This window comes from Zeugodacus cucurbitae, chromosome 5, assembly GCF_028554725.1.
Source record: "Zeugodacus cucurbitae isolate PBARC_wt_2022May chromosome 5, idZeuCucr1.2, whole genome shotgun sequence".
Classification (NCBI taxonomy): Eukaryota; Metazoa; Arthropoda; class Insecta; order Diptera; family Tephritidae; genus Zeugodacus; species Zeugodacus cucurbitae.
In genome coordinates, this window is record NC_071670.1 from 71,300,927 (window position 1) to 71,320,752 (window position 19,826).

The following is a 19,826-nucleotide window of genomic DNA, read 5'->3' on the forward strand; positions in this document are numbered from 1 at the left end:
TTTAGTGTTAAGGTTATATAGTTAACCGATCTGAACAATTTCTTCGGAGATTATATTATTTCTATGAGCAATAACTCACACCAAATTTCGTGAAGATATGTAGTAAAATGCGAAAATTTTCCATACAAGCCCTTGATTTCGAACGTTCAGTTTGTATGGCAGCTATATGATATAGTGGTCCGATATCGGCTGTTCCGACAAATGAGCAGCTTCTTTAAAAGAAAATAACATCTGCAAAATTTCAAAACGATATCTTAAAAACTGAAGGACTAGTTCGTAAATATACAGACAGACAGACAGACGGACATGGCTAAATCGACTCAGTTCAACATACTGATCATTTATATATATACTTTATAGGGCCTCCAACGCTTCCTTCTGTGTGTTACAAACTTCGTGACAAACTTAATATACCCTGTTCAGGGTATAAATATATATTTATAATTTCGATGGCAACCCCGAAATTGATTTCGCTGCCATTTTTTCAAACAACAGTGTATTTATTGGCTTTGTTCGTTGCGGTAAAGAAATATTTAATGACTTATATTGAACAAAAAAATAAACAATTAGTTAATTTAAATTTAAATATAACGTAAATGAATTTTAAATTGGTGATTTACATATCACGGTTGTATTATGTTATTGACATGTCTGCGCTTATGAGTAAATAAGTCAGTAACGAAGGACATGGGATTCTAATAAAAAATGTTAATTTTTTGATCACACTTTATATACTATATGACTTAAAAAAAATGTAAATCGAATAATGAAAATAACGGAAATTTTCGGTTTTTGAAAACAAAATATATTTTCCGATTTTTGGGGTAGCCTTTGACTCTTTCAGCGAATTGCTTGTAAAAGGACGGCCATTTAAGGTTCTCCTTGTTTTTGGAAATAACAAAAAGTCACAAAGGGACTTGCCGTTTGGCGAATATGGAGGCTGGGGCAAGCAGTCACGAACATGCAACGAAATGTGAGACACTGAACAATTGGAAGTTTTAATACTACCGTTATTTTTGAACATATCTCGAAAGACTAAAAAGTAAAGACACTTCTGGGCTCTTCCATTACCACGATTAAGCTCTGGTCTACTGAGCCGAAGTTTTGAAAAAAAGTTTTTGCTCATGGATTGGTAATGTATACATATGTACATAGCTTTTATTTCATATTCAATACTATACTACTTGAGCAAAGCAAATTTCAAATGAACTCTTATTTAATAAAGCTTTTAAACTTCGATATATAATTGCAATAACAATAACAATTTCAACCAATGCGGACAAACATTGAAATTTATTATTCAATTTGCCAAAGCATATAATGCGAAATAACACAAAATGAATGTTTTAATAAATTTAATGCACTCCGCACTCCGATTAATTGCTTTGTACAATTACGCCGCGCATTAATTATCTTCATGCGTGATTTTTTATTATTTCATTTATAATAAAACAAACACAAACAAAAACAAAAACAACAACATTTTTTCCGCTTCCACACTAATTAATCAGACGAATTGAAATTCACTGCAAAATGAAAGCGATAAAAAAAGTAAGTAATCCAAACAGTCAAATTACCGACATGTCCGATTGTCACGTGCGTGCATGAGCCGAATGAGCTCGGCTCGCACACATTCCATTTCCAACCATTTGATTGATAGATAGGCAATAAAATATTTATTAAATAATTGAAATGATTATTGTGCATTGTGACGGAATGGCCACAATGGCGTTGGCAAGAACAAATGCCTATTTATGCAGACAATGAATAATTGAACGCATTCCCGATTATATCGTATTATTGAATGAAATCGGTTAGAGGAGGGGTGGGGGTGACACCGTTGGGTTTGTTGGATATTTTATGGTAGGAAAAAGCTGTGATTAGGCAGCGCGAATAACTATTGTTGATGACCATGTTTGGAGATAGAAATATTTTTATGTCGAAGTGAGCTAGGAATAAAATTGAGCATTAAATATGAGATTTAGAAAAATCTGAACACCAGCGACATCTATCGGGGATGTTAAATTGAAGTGTCTAAATGCGATATATACAATATATCTATATATATTTGGCGTAGAAATCGCTTTCAGCGATTATAGCCGAATCCACCAGAGCGCGCCACTCGTTACTCCTTTTAGTTTTTGGCGGCAACTGGAAACACCAAGTGAAGCCAAGTCACTTTGCACTTGGTCTTTCCACCGGAGTGGAGGTCGTCCTCTTCCGCGGCTTCCTCCAGCGGGTGGAGTGTTTTCATCCATTCGTACAACATGACCTAGCCAGCGTAACCGCTTCTTTTTATTCGCTGAAATATGTCGTCGTATAAAGAAGACCATAAATCTTACGCAAAACCTTTCTCTCGAAAACCCCAAGAGTCGTCTCATCGGATGTTGTCATCGTCCACGCTTCGGCGCCATACATCTAGACGGGAATAATGAGCGACTTGGAGAATTTGATTTTTGTTCGTCGAGAGCGGACTTTACTTTGCAGTTGCCTAACCTGTACCTTCTCTATTAGGCTCTGCAGCTCGTATTATTTTTTCCAGTAATAGATTGAAGAAGTCGCACGATAGTGAGTCACCCTGTCTGAAGCCTCGTTTGGTATCGAACGGCTCGGAGAGGTCCTTCTCGATCCTGACGGAGCTTTTGGTGTTGCTCAACGTCAGTTTACATAGCCGTACTAGTTTTGCAGGAATACCAAAGATGGTGAGTATCGATTCTTCTCTCTCAGGTCTTTTCCAAGATTTAGCTCATTGTGAATATCTGGTCCATTGTCGATTTTCCAGGTCTAAAGCCACACTGATAAGGTCCAATCAGTTCGTTGGTGGGCTTTAGTCTTTCACACTAAATGTAATAATAATGTTTTTAATGATTTGTTTTTAGTTCCTTGTCTAAAAAAACACCTATTATAAAATAAGATGTCCATTTAATTTAAATTAATGAGATATTGAAAAACCTCATGAAATGAATGAAATTAATAAAAATAGTGATACCACAAGGGTATATGTAAAACCTCAGTCCTTTGTTCGGCATTCGAAAATATGGAAATCCTTTGCTATACTTCTGTATATATGATTATGTATGTATGTCAATATGTATTAACACATAAATATTGGTTTAATATTATCCGCACTAGTTTTCCTCTACACGTCGTGGTTTGTGGTTTTGAACAATAGCAACAGCAACAACAACAACAACAACAACTAATAACCGAATCAAAACTAATATTCAGAGTAGTGAGACCACAAATTAACTTTTACTCTGACACTTGGTAGAACAGCATGCATTAGAAATGTGAAAAGCAAAGCAGCATAAAAACAGAGTGGTGGAAATCGAAAAGGAAAATAAAGGGTAGAAACAAATGATGACTGTAATGCTTGGTAATGCTTCCTTAAATTCATTTGATATAATGGTTGCTTTTATGAGTGTGTCATTATGTTAATGACTGCGCGAGCTTTTAGTTCACACATTTACTGTTAGCTTCTAGGGAGTGAGCGTTGCTGTGAATTAAGCGCGGCTTAATGCGACAAGGTGGAGTCCACGTGTTCCACCATTGGGTGGGAGTAATTGTGTATAATTGCTTTTAACGCCAGCAACATGCTACACATTTCACACGCTCGAAAGCGCTGCATAACAAACAAACAAATAATTTCAGGTGAATTTTTCAGTTTAGTTCCAAACTAATTTATGACATATGCATTGGTATGTATGTGTGCTTGTGGCCAATACATGAACTCTACACCGTCAAGCGTTGAAACTAATTACAAAACTCGCAAACTTTTCAATGAACTCTTAACCACAAACGAGAGCTTAACTAATGGCAAGCATTTAGTGGATTTTATTGCTATTTTCGACATTTCGGATTTGTGCTAATGCATTTCTCGATAACTGAGGTTTATTTGAAAACTAATACAATTTAAAGGATTTCATATAAATTATTAATTGGAATACGAGTATATTTTGATACTCTCGCAACAAAAGTTGCTAAGAGAGTATTATAGTTTTGTTCACATAACGGTTGTTTGTAAGTCATAAAACTAAACGAGTTAGATATAGAGTTATATATATCAAAATGATCAGGGTGACGAGACGAGTCAAAATCCGAATGTCTGTCTGTCCGTCCGTCCGTGCAACGGATAACTTGAGTAAAAATTTAGATATGTTGATGAAACTTGGATCACATGTTCCTTGGGACCGTGAGAGGGTTGCTTTCGAAAATGGGTAAAATCGGACCACTGCCACGCCCACAAAATGGCGAAAACCGAAAACCCATAAAGAGTCATAACTAAGCCATAAATAAAGCTATGGAAATAAAATTTGGCACAAACGATTGTTCTAGGAAGAGGCATATTTGGATGTAATTTTTTTGGGGAGGTGGGCGTGGCCCCGTCCCCAAATAGGTTTTTTGTATATATATCGGAAACCAATAGAGCTATATAAACCAAACTTTCTGCAATCGGTTCTCTTATGTACTCCACCACACACCATGAAATTAGTTGAAATCGGATAATAACCACGCCCACCTCCCATACAAAGGTTAGGTTGAAAATTACTAAAAGTGGGTTATCTCACTAACGAAAAACGTCAGAAATACTAAATTTTACAGAAGAAATTGCAGAGGGAAGCTGCACTCAGATTTTTTACAAAATGAAAAATAGGCGTGTCCTTACCTTACACAAATACTGTATATGATCTGTGGCATCACTTGTGAAAAAATTGTCGAAATCGGACTATAACTTTTCAGAACCCCGAATATCGAATATGAAGAATTCAGTGCCCCATGGTAATTTTTCACCGAAAATTTCGGTAAATCTCTCAGATATTTTAATTTAATTCAGAGGAAATATTTTTCTTCTAATAGTGTGTCTCTGTACCAGAAATGGTTAAAATCGGGTCATAACTTCCCCTAGCTCTTGGGTCAAATTGTGTGTTATCTTAATAAAAATATATCAATAAATTGCGAGAGTATAAAATGTTCGGTTGCACCCGAACTTAGCCTTTCCTTACTTGTTTTTATAAAATTTCTATAAACTTTTTTTTAATATTTTTTTACGAATTAATTTTATAAATATTTAAAAAAAAAATTAAAATTTTTGAATTAATTATAAATAAATAATGAAAACTTAAAAATAATAATAAATATAAAATGTGAATAAAAATAAAAATTCACATTTCAATTATTCAACTTGTTTACTTATTTTTGAAATTTTTATTATTTATTATATTTAAAACAAAAAAATATAATAAAAAATTTTATATAATTATTTTTCTAATTTTCATTTTCTCATCGATTTTTATGTTTATAATTTTATTTAAATTTTATTTCTTAAAATTTCATTTTAATATTAAAAAAAAAAAAAATAATTTTTTATTTTATTTTTTAATTTTATTATAATTTTTACAAAATTATTTTTAGTTTTACTTTATTTTATTATTTTTTACTTTTTAGCAAATTAATTTTTAAACATATAATATATTTTTTTTGAATTCTTTCAGCTATAACTCAAAACAATTTTTTGTTTTTATTTCCGATGTTTAAAATTCAATTTATTTTCAACAAATTCTGCGGTAAAAACTAATTTTATTAGAGTTCCATAATTAATTGCCAACAAACTCCTAAACTAAAAACGCTTATTTTTCCCCAGCTATAACTCCAACCCGGCTAGCACACTCACCGTCTCCATCTGTGTCGCGCTGTGGGTTCATCACAAAAAGTTTGTCACTTTCCACCCGAACTCCTCTCCCCAACCATTTGTTCCATTTCATTGTTGCCATTTCCATTGTTACAAAGTACCCTGTTGCTCCTGCACAGTTATTTCACTTTGTCATCGCATTTTCTGTTGAAGGAAAACTTTCTCTCCGACATTTACAAGCGGCGAGCGACATTGTTGTCCAAATATTGATTTAATTTGTTGGCAACTTTTCGTATTTACTACCAATTCTATGTAAATATTTATTCCGGCATTGTCATATCCTGTAACGGATACTTTTAGCAACAATAATAAAAGTTCGAGCGCTCCATTGCACATGTCCCTGTTCTGTCTCTTTCGTTCTCTTTATGACTTTTACGGCTGGTCTCACTTGCTGCAATTGAAATCTACCGTTGGATGATAGTGTGTGCAATTATAAAACCGCTCATTTCTATATATGTACATATGTATGTAGGTGTGAGTATGTCAAATTTCAAAATAGAAAACCTGCTAGCCGCAATGCTTTTGTATTTTTATTGGCTCATAAGGGATGAGCTGGGGAATGTTAGATACGCAAATGTGTAATTAAATTGTGAAGGGAGTAATGCGATTACGAAGACTATGAGGCACGATAATAGTGCAATCAAATGAGTCCCTGTCCTCCACAAAAGTGCATTTTGAATATCAGTGTGATACTTTCTTCATATGGAGAATAATTTCACATTTCTTCAAATATTTTCATTACATTCCGTTTGTTGGAGTAACAAATTACATATAATGATTACCGCTGTGGTAATTCAACCTTTTTTATATTAATCGAAGGACTGTCAACTCAACATCAACATTCTTTAATGAAATTCTTTTTTAATCTGTAAGATTGTTAATTAAAATTTAAATAAATGATTACATAATATTTATATATACATATTCATAAGTAGGATGACAGTCGCCACTGTGCAGCGTAGTATCGGTATACAAGTAAATACGGTAATCTTATGTTATTACTAATTTAGATATAAACCAAGAACACATGACAAAGTTTAGTATAACAACATTCCGTAATAGGCTTCAATGCTTAATACTTCATTCCAAGTCAGCTCAAGGAGAGGCATATTTAAGCAGAAAATTAAAATTTACCTCGATTTACTTTTTTAATTAAAGTCAATATTTTTGGTCTACAGTGTTGTGTAGAATTTTATGCTATAGATGACTGAAGTTTCGTTGCTAGGGGTTTTTGCAGTTAACAGTTTTTGTATTGAACGTTGAAATTAAAATATGACTTAAATTAAAAATAAAATTTAAACTAAAACCGGAGTCAAACTGAAATTACAATTACAATTACCATTACTATTACATTTACCATTTCTATTCCAATTACAATAAAATTACAAGTACAATTATAATTACTATTGCAATTACAATACAATTACAATTCAACTACTACTCTCATTACAATTAGGATTAAAATTACAGTTCAATTAGAATTACTATAACAATTACAAATACAAATACAACTACAACTAATATTAAAATTACTATTACAATTACTATTTTAATTACAAGTATAATTACAATTCAATTATAATTACAAGTATAATTACAATTCAATTATAATTAGAATACAATTACAATTTAAATATACAAAACTTACAATAATTACTTGAGTATACACTGGACAAGTTATATAAAATTTTTGCACGCCATTGTACCTGCAAAAATCTAACTGCTTCTGCGCCAAAATTCACTTCAAAGCGCTTAAGGACTAAGTAAGGAATTTTGTGTTTACTTAAGTATTTTATTCCTAAATACAAACATATATGTATGTACTTACAAAATTGGTGAAGGTGACACAGTAAACCACAGGAGGAGGTTCTAAGCACAGGTGGGCACACAAATTACCCATATTTTACAAAACTCAAATATTGCGACAGCAGTCAAATGCGCAACCATCTACCATCTACCTATGCATGTTGTCACACACATATACATATTTCGTAGCATATGCTTTTCTGACATTTGTGGCAAATACATTTTTAATGAGAAAACTGTCTACAACGAGCTTATGCATACATATGTATATGCACAAAGGAAACCGACGAACCGTACGAAATGATGAATTATTAAAATTCTGAATTATTATTATTATTATTGTTTTTGGAAAAAATACTGGAGCGAGGTAATGCCAATTTAAGTGCTAGATTACTTTACAGTTCTGCAAAATGTAATTGCAGGCAGCAGCAAGTGGCTGCTTAAGTATGCACCCTCGAAATCACACAGTAGACTTCAGCTTGCTCATGTAGGAAGTAAAGAGAATACTCAACTGTAGTTCAAAAGACTTTGCGGAAGAATATTTTTCAAATGGAAGACGAAGAAGCGACGCCCAAGCATCGTGCTTAAACCATTTTGCATTAATTAAAATATTTATTTATTGACATTGAATTGCCGAACCGCCACACAGCATCGAGTTGCCTTACTTTATTTATGCACAGCAAGGCAATTTAAATAATTTAAATAATTTTTAATGTCGTCCTTGCCGCAAACGTTGTTACGTGCAGTGCAAAATGGTCGAGCAATTAATTTGTTATGCCTCAATGGCGAAGTGACGCTGAACTTGTGCGCGGCGCCCAATTTCGCCGATCCATTCGTTGCTGGTTTTTATTTAAGGCGAAAACGTGATCTGAATTACATTTTATCCATTCAGAGTCAGAGCGGTCACTTAAAATTCTCGCCTCTCCGCCTTCCCTACACTTCGCTCGGCTGCAAGTGTGCCGGTGACAGCGCGCTGTTCGTGGCTGTCCGTCGGTGCACTGCGGCGATGCAATTTAAATTTACCACTTCATAAAATTGAATTTACTCTTTAAACACGTGTATTCACCACCTACGTGTGTCCAGTCGTCGGCGTGTCAGCACGAGCTTGTCGGCAGGAATATGCGCTGTCAGCATAGACTTTCTCAGCCCTCCTCCTCCTCCACTTCGCCGTCGTTTATGTGCACAGCATGTGCATTGTAATGAGTTTATTTCCTCACTTTTGTGCAATTTTTCGCTTCATTCGGTTATTCCTCGTTGCGTCGGGACATTTTCACGGTGTCTCGCTTTAATTTTATTAATGTCGCCCCGCCGCTGCCAATGTTGTCCTTTTGTGGCATTCGCTCACAATATTTTTATGAAAATATAAAAATAATAAAAAAAATATTCTTTTGTGAGTCGTAAATTGTATTTTTGGCGTTATCGAGTAATTTATAACTTATGTATTATATATTCTCGGTGGAAGTTTAAAACCTCCCGAATTGATTGGTTGTGTCGCTTATACGCTCTGGTGCACAGTTTGTGCTTCTATTTTCGTCGAATGCAGTTTAATGCCTCAAGTTTAGCAGCTGCGCTTGCCACTCGCCACTCTCTCACGAAAACTTGGTTCATTATGATATCAATTTACTGCCTTTTAAACTCTTTTCTTTCAAAACTGCTGGCTGCGCGTTAAAAAGTGATAAGTAGAGTTGGATATTTATGCGCTCTTACTTCCGTTCTTATCAATTTCGAATAATGCCACTGAAACGCAAAAGTGATAAACTCATTCTAGTGAAGCTATTAGGAATATACAAAATGAGAGAACATGAAGTCTTATACAACATTTTGGGCTCAATGCATTATTCGCGAGGATTCTTACATTTTTATACTCTCGCAAAATATTGCACAGAGTATAATAGTTTCTTCACATAAATTGGTTCGAAACCGCATCTGCCTCCCATATAAAACAATTTTGAATTCCAACTTATTACTTCACTTGACAATATATAAACCAGGAACCAATGAAGATATCAGAATAAAACCTTGTACAATCACTGAACTCATTCAAAATTAAAAATTGTCAAAATCGGACTATAACTTTTCAATGCCCCATATATCGAACGTGAAGAACTCAGTGCCACAGGCAATTTTTCCATACCTAATATTAAGTTTTTCAAACATCCGATGGGCTTTATATCGTATATATCGGTTAATCAGTGAGCAAAATTAGGTTGACGTAATCTTGATTATAATGTAGCTTGAAGGTGAAGGTATCGGTACAGGAATTACCTCATCCCTCATAAACTAGTTCTGACGATTTTCGATATTCTAATGGACTTTAAGCTGAAGGTAAGGGTCAAATTGTATGCTATCACAAGAGAAAGTAAATAAACAAATTGTGAGAGTATAAAATCTTCGGTTATACCCTAAATTAGCTCTTCCTTGCTTGTTAAGTTAGTCCTCTGTCGTTCATCGATCAGAGGGTTCAAAGAAAGGTAACTTAATCGAGTTTAGTTACAAGGAAAATTAAGAAGATTTTGTAGGAAACTTCAAATAATTTTAATTTTCATGAAAAGTCAGAAATAGTCATCAGTAAGGAAGGAAGTTGGCTGTTTTTTTAAGTGACCTGGTTCTACATTTATTTTTATATAAAATTATTTCAGAGCTTGTCTATTAGCATAAAATTATTTTGAGCTTTAAATTTTAACAGTTGCAAGCGCCTATCGATTCGTAGCTTACTACTCTTCTAGAACTACTTACCATTGCTAAGTAATTGAAATTTATAAAAGTAATTACTCACACAATACAGCTAACGGTGTTCTCTTTTAATAATACACTTGAAACTGTCCACCTCTTTTACCGCATGCCACACGATTTTCAATTTTACGATATCGTCGCTAATGTTTTTCCAATCACTCAATCTCGCTAACATGAGTGCACAGTTATCCGCTACTTCGTTCGCTTTCGCACATAACGCAGACACACACACACACACACATAAAACATAAAACGAGAACACTAATAAAACTGCTGTCGGTGCGTTTGGGAATTTCATCATGAATGCGCCCGGAGCGCACTTTTGCAGAATGCAATAAAAATCTGCCACAAGACAAACGTTGAATATTCAATTTACGATGCGAGTATTGAAAGCGAAGCGAAAAAGACGTTCGCTGTGGCGGAAAACTTTAAAAATGCGCTGCTCAACCATACACTCATACTGCAGATATTACACTGCATATGCAGACACCAAAGTTAAAAGGGAGAGAGGGTGTCGCGTGTGTTACATTTCAAATTCTGAAGTAGCATGCCAGAATCTCGTACCCACACACACAGAAGCACACAGCTAGAAGCTGGAAGCAGCTCAGCGCCATTGTGAAATCTCACTATAAAAGTATGAGAGTGCAGCTTTCGGTAGCTTCAAGAAAGTAAACAGTGAAAGCTCTCATATTTATTCTACGAGATATGTGCCACTTACGCTGCTCATAATCAGTCAAAAAGGGGAAAAGTGTGTTAGAAATGCAATAAGAATCAAATAAATAAAAAACAGAGAGCTAGTAGAGGTAACTAACGAAAATGATTATGAAAGCTTCCAATATGATTTTAAACGAAGCTTTTTTCGAGTTTAATGTCTGCGCTTTCCCAGGATGTATCAGAAAGGAGACAACTAGTTCTTTTTTTTTATTTCCTTATTTCCCTTTTATATTATCGATTAGGTTTATTAGAGAAGATGACTGGGTAATCTGAAACTCGTTTTGTTAGTCCTTCGTCGCCTCTATATCGTTTTGTAGCCTTTCCCACATTATTTTTAACAAAACAAAACGTCAAATGCAATATGAAGCCACAATATAAACTTCGAGAAGAGTTATTCCTTTTGCTTATCGCTAGCTGCTGTTCTGGCCGCTAGTTGCCTGTCAGCTCCTAAGCACCGCAACGCATCTCGTAGCCTCGTGATGGGCGCATTAAATGCGCTGAAGTGTCTTATAAACGTTGCTCGGTTGCCATGATACCGCGACAACGCTTCGCTGCCGCCGTGCAAACTTTGTCAATCGCTTTAGCATCGATAAGCGAGCGACAGTTGCCGCGGCAGCACTTAACCCCAACGCTAGCTAAGCTCGTCCGCCGTGTGTCACGTCTTCCACTTGCAACGCGTTTTACAGTCTCGGCTTTGGCGCTAAAGCTGCTTTTAGTTGAAGTTGTCAAGTAGTTAGCGTCTTAAGTGTCTTCAGTTCCGATTTTTTATCGCCGCTCGTTTGTCATTTTGGCGCAGAGGCGTAGTGCAAAATCGTAAATATGTTCGCCGCTTTTATGAGTGCTGTTTCACTTGCCGGCAGCTGATGATAGCTGAAAGTATTAGAAACAGTTATGGTTGCATGTACTCCTAGTTGTTGTACGGACGCTAGTTGCTGTGTTTTGCAAGCGTATTTATGTGGATTAAAAATGGGATACTAAAACGTGTATTGCTAGCAATAAATCTATTTTTATAACCGCTACATAAACGGGAGAGCTGCATCGCTTATTGATAAGAAATTATCTCTCGATTTTATTGGTGGCTTTTAATTGTGGCATTGATAAGTGGAAAATTGTTTCAGTTAAATTTTTTTAATTCTCATTATTTTCAATTTCTATGAATTTTTGACAAAGCAATCTATTAGGCTTTGGAAAATTATTATTGAGCACATATGTACATACATTTTGAGTTTTCATAAACAAATTCCAAAAAAAAAATCAATTTTTAGGGCCACAAATTTGCCCAGTAATATTTTTTTAGAAATAAAAAAAAAATATTCAATTAATTTTATTTAATGATAAAAATAATAAGTCGAGTTAAGCTGATTTGTAAATTAATACCGATAATTTCTAAAAGTTTAATATAATCGTAGTTAAAATACCATTAAAATTAATAAATTTACTATATTTAACACATTTCTTACCAACATGACATAAGTCAAAAATTGTTTTTTTTCGTTTTTTTCTGGTTAATACCATTTCTTATAGAAACAAAAATCAGAACAGAAACGAAAACATTATTAACCATATATTAATGTCTTTTAGTGTTTATCAATCTCTCACATTCTTTCTTTCTTCCGCACTTTTTTCAAAACACGCATGCACCAGCGTTAATATATGGCGCCCCAATCGCCCGTATTTTCTCAAGAACAGTACATAAACCTTCGGAACGTGCAAAGAAGTACAAGCGGTGTTTGTGCTTACAAATTGAAAAAGTTATGAGCTAACAAATAGCAGTTTGGCCACGCACTGCTGAGATTACAAAAGTAGATGAGCGTCTTCACTTTTGGTGCTTTCCAAGAATTGCACTTGCTTGAGTATACATTGAATATGCAGCACGAATGGCGCTCGATGCAGCAACTCACCTACAATAACAAGTTATGGCATTACTGAGTATGTGCTCACACATTAGTAATAATCAAATAACAGTAATTGCTTAATTCGATATCTGAAAGAAGATTAAGAAACGGTTAAGAATCTAAACCTCGTTATGTCTCAAGGCGACACTAATTACTATGAAATGTGGAAATTCCACATGAATTCGTTGGCACTCGAGCAGTGTGTCACATAAGACGCTATTCAATCTCCTCCTTACTTCTTCTCCAATCTCCTTCCCCTCATCCCCTGGACACTTCTTTTTTACAACCACTTTATTTCTGTGTACATATTTATATGACTGCATACTGTATGTAAATATAATTGCCCACCTTCCATCCTCCCCATTCTGCTTTTATTTATCCACTTCCACTTCATTTGCGTCGAACGTGCAATTATGCTCTTGCAGCCTCACTCGTCACTCATCATTCGTCTTCAGCAAATATTTAGCGTCAGCGCTGGCCGCCATGGCGTATACGTAATATTTAAATAATTATTCGGCTGCAATGCGGAACTCAAGCAGTATGTGAAGTACGTGTTGCAATGCCTTTAAATATTGCATAAATACATGTGAGAGTATGTGTGTGTTTGTGTGTGTGCAACGTGTAAGCATGCATGTGTAATTTAATGAATACTCATTACGTTCTCATTACGTCGTGCTCTCCAAAGCGAAATGAAATGAAGTGTAGTTGCCCAATGTGCATCATTATCTGCAGCAGAACGCAACAACAAACATAATAGAGGTATTTTAATTAAAATTTCGAGAGCTTTGTAATGCGAAACTGGAATAAGAAATTCCAAGGCATCATCAGGCATTTAATTGTTTGTTTTGCTTATTGGTTTAGACATTTGATATTTAGGCTGCATAAGTATTGCAATGATATGCTTCAATGTTTCGCAATTAGTTTTCTCAATGAAACAGAAGAGAGAATTAATCGTTTTCGTGTTTATAATTGAAGTTCATCAAGTCCAAAACATCCGCATCTGAAAACTAGGCCCGAAAAGTTTGGCTAATATAGCTTTGATAGCTTGTGAGATATATACAAGAAACTTACTGAGGAGCGCTTTAGTTTTAGGTGTTACAAGCAAATTTATTATACTCGATGCAAAAAGTCCAAAAAATCCAGAAAATTCCAAATATATTTAATATGTATATTGTGGTATACTAAGCTTTTGTGAGATCCATCCGCATGTTTGTAAGTAGAAATAGTTTAGAAATTTTAAATATTAAATATATTAAAAATATTATATTTACATATTCAAGTAAAATTTTTCGAATTTGTTTCTCTTTGCAACATTGCAGTTGTGCCGCATATTAAAAATTGACAACTATCCTACACAATATCAGCCTTAAAAGAATTCTATGTTATTTTTGGCAAAATATTTATTGAAAATACAGGGGATTTGTAGAATTTTGCGCAATAATCTCAGAATATATTTTCACAAAATTATTTTATATTTATTTTGCAATTTCGTTCGAATCGCCGCAGGTCATTGTTCTTTAATTTTGGTATTTGTATGAGATATGTAAAAGTAATTTCAGTAAAATGTAACTTGTGCGTATGTGAGCTTAAGAAAATAGAATTTAACTGTAAATTGGAAACAGAATTGAATATGAGTGCGTGCATACATATATACATGCAGTTTTGATAAAATTTAGAAAATTCAATGTATTCGCATGCGTTTCAATGTGTCTGCAGATGTATTGAAAGAGCCACATACTCATAAAAAAATGAAATTTGCACGCTTTGAACGAATATTTGCTGAGATTTCACGAATTTGTCTGCACAAATCGATTTCGCACGCCTCGAATGTCGACTATGAAAGACTGAAGCATTTTTGTTCAAAATCATATATACGAGATGTGTTCAAAAAATAACGGAAATTTTCGTATTTTGATAAATTTTTTTTTTAATTTTACATTGCTATTTCTCACTTCAAAGCTAATAAATTCTAAAAATGAAAATTGAACCCAAAAAATTCAAGACGAGGTGTGTACAAAAAAATAACGGGAATTTTCGTTTTTGAAAAAAAATTTATTTTTTCCTTCGTCTACAAAATAGGCTCCATTCGATACTAAGTGCATAGGTGCGGCGCTTCTACCAATCATCGAAAAACTCGATTTTTTGGGATAGCCTTTGGCTCTTCCAACGATTTCCTGAATGCTTGTGAAACGACGACGCTTTAAGGTCCTCGTAATTTTTGTAAATAGGAAAGAGTGACATGTCAAAAAAGTGAAATTTTTAAATTCCCGTTATTTTTTGAACACACATGTATGCATGTTGGCCTGTTTGCGAGTTAATAGTTTTTCATTAGTTTCGGTTGCAAAATTTAATTCGTGTCTGTGTATGTGTGTGCGCGCATATCATGCCTTAATTTGTGTAGCACACTTTTAGGCGGCAATAAAGCACGTTTTCCTATCACAGCTTCACATGAACACACACACACACATACACACACACACACTGGCATGCATGCATAGCTGCGTGGCGGTCATTCATGCGTGCCATGCAGCAGCCATTCTCGCCATTTGTCAGCCATTCGCTGGCATATTGAATGTGGCAAACAATCAAAATTCTGCATTTCGGTGATAACAGCCACAGAGCAGCAGCAGTAGCAGTACATGTAGTTGTTGTTATTGTTGTTGTGTTGTGTTGCACTTGCATCAGTAGCAGTGTAGATTTGAGCATTTTCATTTTCATTTTCAATTTCATTTGCGTTTATGACTCGGGATGCATGTTGATGGCTACTTTGATGCCCGCCCCGCACACATTGTGGAGTGTGTGTGTTTATGTGCAGCAAATATTGAAAATACGCCAGCGAAGTGGAAGTTTTATGACCGCGAGCAACACGCCTCTGTGTCCCGCTGCGTGTCGTTTTGTTTCGCTTATAACACTTCGAAATTGCATTTGGGTAAACAAGTTTTATGCGCGCGCAAATTTCAATTTGTCAAGTTATGTCAGTTGGCATATTTGAGTTGCAAATTTTATGCTTTTCATTAAGAGTAAATTTTAAGTAGAAATTTTTGAAGCACATCACACTGAAGTGGCAAGCGAAATTCTGTATAAACACACACCCACTCACAGCTACCGAATTGAGCGCAATTAAGTGACAGTCGTAAATGTGACACTTCGCTTCAATCATCGCAACACTCGCTTGCCACACTTGCACTCGTGTTTACCGCAATTGCAACAAATTTAACTTTTAATAGCTTGTGGTGAATTTTAAAATTTATCTCTTTGCTCTCTAATTCCATCATTGCCCGCATGAGTAATTTCTGAGGGGTAAGGAAAATGCGAGAAATTAGAATTGAAAGCAACATTTATTTTGCAAGAATTGGAATTTATTTTAAATTCGCCTGAAAAATGGCTCTGCCCCTCCTCCTCTCACACTCTCCTTTAGTTTTTGATATTAGCCTTGCCTTTAATTAGATATTCTAAGGCAAGAAATTCAATTATGTGCAGGCTTTCTATGCAAATATGTAGTTGCCTGCCGCACGTGTGCACTCTTCGCTTCCAGTTCCTCACTTGCTGCCCTTCACTTCGTGCCCCTCACTTCTTGCTCTGCGCTGCTTTTGCTCTCCTGCTGACAGCGGTTTGACCTCTGGCTACCGGCGGCACAATGTCAAGTGTGCCACATGAGATTTACCACAGCATACCCAAATTGTGTGCGAATTTGTTGTTGTTGCTGGTGTTGCCACAGTGTGTTGCAAGCACGCCATAAGTAGTTTGTCAGGATACCGACGCGGCGCCGCCTGTACTCTTCACACTCAGTACGCATATTATGTCATGTTGGTGCTTAAGTGTTGGCTACGCAAAGAGTTTGCTTGAGCCACCGAAAACTGTTGGCCTTTAGTTGACGTTGGGTGAAAGCTCCTGTCAAAAAGGGAAATGCAACTTGGGGTCAGCTAGTAGACGAAGCATGCTTCATGTTAGCTAGTCAGAGGCTAACTCACTAACCTTTTTAGTTATACTCACAGGTAGTGATGGTTTTAGCGGTTTTGCGGTGACGTTGAGTTGACGTTGCTTGTGTTGGGACTTTCAAAAGTAGTATGTAGAAGTTGCATGGTATTTTCAACCGTCAAGAATGGCTTAAAGAAATATTATCGTAAATGATCCAGTATGTGCCACAAATCATTCAACCATAGACCCTGATAATAATATGCTTCGTGCGAGAGGTCCAGAGGCTGTCAATGGGTGCTTGAAACCTTTTTAAACTATATTTAAAATATTTACTCTCTAATAAACCAGCAACATATAATATTTGGATACTAAAAAAAATTTCTTGTTTAGAATTGTCGAAGAGAAACCGTTTTATAAATCATACTGTGCTCTTTAACATAAATCAAGCGAATATGATCTTATAAATGTCAAGAAATGTTCTTATTCTTTCTTTCAGAGCTTTCAGCTAATTCGTCAACTCTTTCTAAACTGTGATTTAGTATAAATACGTCCAGCAAGATAAAACTGTTTCTCTAAATAAATAGAAATTGCTAGATTGTCTTTTTGTAGTATACTCGTATATTCGTATTTCTAATGGCATAAGCAGGGCCTTGAGATTGTTATTCCCTCAACACAACTTTCCAGAAAAGTATCAGTGCGAAGCATGGTTTCTACGACGAAACGTTAAGACGACTTTGCCTATTAGAGCTTTGTTCCTTGAATCTAGTTAGTATAGACTATCTTAAAGAACCCGCAGTTGAGGCAGAAAAATCAATTCCTTTATGAGGGTTGATATGATCGGTATTATAGATTAAGTTGACCTAGAAAAAAAATTGTACAGCTACATACATTCGAATACATATCATTCGAATTCGGTAATCTTATGAGTTATCCTTACAACGCCAAATCTATATTGCCCCAGAAGAGCAGTTTTTCATTTAAATTTACATAGAGTCGGTATTAAAGACTTGCGGCGTGAGAGAATAATACTCTTTTGTAGATTGTTCTTACTTCGAAGATATATGTAACGACTTCTAAGTGAGTATATTAATTCGAGATTAAGTGAATATATTCATTTATTTCAAATTCCAAAATTATAAGATCCACTTAGATTTCATATTCCACTCACTAAATATTCACTGCCGCGTTCACAAAAAGTGCTAATCGACCCAAATCCATTTGAAATTCCAACAGTTTACTTGAGTCACGCAACACTAAACACATTGAGCACACAAATTAGAAACCCATATTGTTAATAATGAAACTTTGTCTCGACAATGTTCATACGTTGGCCCACAATCGCCGCAATTGACTAGATGAGGCATAGCCGTGGTTTTGAACTTCCTTCATAAGGAAGGATACATTCAGCTATTCCGACATCTTGCCAAGTTCAGCAATTGCCTAACATATAATTTTTGATTTTCAAAATCTTATTTTTTACTTCCACAAATACTGACTGCCTTTGCCAACAGCTTCACCAGCCACAACGAGAAGGTAACACCAACTGACTTGGCACTTGGCTCATGAACCCAATGTCTGGCCACTGCTGTCTCGACCAGCAGCATGATTTGCTAAGTGAACTCGGTGCGGTGATAATGAATATTTGTATATATGTATATATGTGTGTGTGTGTAAGTGTTGAGTATGTAAGTAAACCGTTTGATTAGCGCCTACTTTGGAAATATGCTGACATTTACACACACACACAAACTCACATATATGAGATATTCATTTTCACTTTAACTCAGCACTTGTTGCTTAGTATTTGTTGTTGTTGTTTTTTTTTGTGTCCTCTTTTTCAACTGATTTATAACAAGTTCTACCAAATTACCAGATTGTTATGTATTTTGGTTTACATAACAAATTAACACACTTAACGAAAATATCGAGAAAAAGAAAAAAATTAAAGCACACATTCGTATATATTTATTAGTATCGGTTTGTATGTATATATATATGTGTGTGTGTGTGTGTGTGTCTAAGAGTCGCATATAATAGGTGATAAAAGTGTTGCCACTATCTAAGGCATTACAGTATGACTTGGCGCAAGCGGGAAGCCGGTGGCAGCTGCAGCGCTATGAATCAGGAGTAGAAAAATAACAGTGAGCGCCCTTTCAGTGTAACTCGGTTTGCCCATGTAATCTCTAACAATGATTTAGGTGTTTGAATTTTCCATTTGCCTATAAATACATTCACATTATCAATTAGGTGTGAAATGACCCAATCTCAGTTGGCTACTGAAACGCATGATTGTCGAAACGTCACTTGTTTGCTTGTGCGTTTGCTTCTGTGTGTGTGTCTTCGTATTTAGTATGGATATGGCATGTACCCAATTAACATTTAACATAGGCCGCAGTACATAATTGTGAAATTGATAAATCTACTACATATGGGGCCTAAATAAGTAGGCATTTTGATAAAAATACGTATGGTTACAACAAAAAATGAACTCTACCAGTAGTGTTCAAAAAATAACGGGAATTTTCTATTTTTAACATTTATTCATTCGTCTATATTAATGTTGCCGCTTTCAAAATAGTCTTCATTCTTTTTATTAGGTCTGCAACTTTGCTTCCGCCGTTTTAAAATAGACGTCTCTAGGGTCAAGCACTGGTCAATTAAATCGATTAAAACGGTTTATATCGATCTTGTAGAGATCTGTTTGCATCCCAAACTTATTCTCAACTGAAAATGTAATTTTTGAGTCGAATTCTCGACAGCGGGAAATTTTGCTTTTCTTCAATTAAATCGATTAAATCGGTTTATATCGATCTTGTAGAGATCTGTTTGCATCCCAAACTTATTCTCAACTGAAAATGTAATTTTTGAGTCGAATTCTCGACAGCGGGAAATTTTGCTTTTCTTTTTTAGTTTAATTCTCATATAAATTTCATAGAGTCCTAATATTTGATATCCAATTTTTTAATTTTCGTCCAATTTAACTAATGTCTAGACTATTGTTTTTCGAGTATTTTACCATATTTTGTTAATTTTTAATTGCTTCAACTGACAAAAATTCAAATATGGAACAA

General features: G+C 35.0%; 1 protein-coding gene across 5 annotated transcripts in view; it reads left to right on the forward strand.

The window, feature by feature from the left end:
- The window catches only part of LOC105218303 (eye-specific diacylglycerol kinase), a 195,211-nt gene that overhangs the window by 99,209 nt on the left and 76,176 nt on the right, over positions 1-19,826 (forward strand). The gene's annotated exons all lie outside the window — the stretch shown is intronic.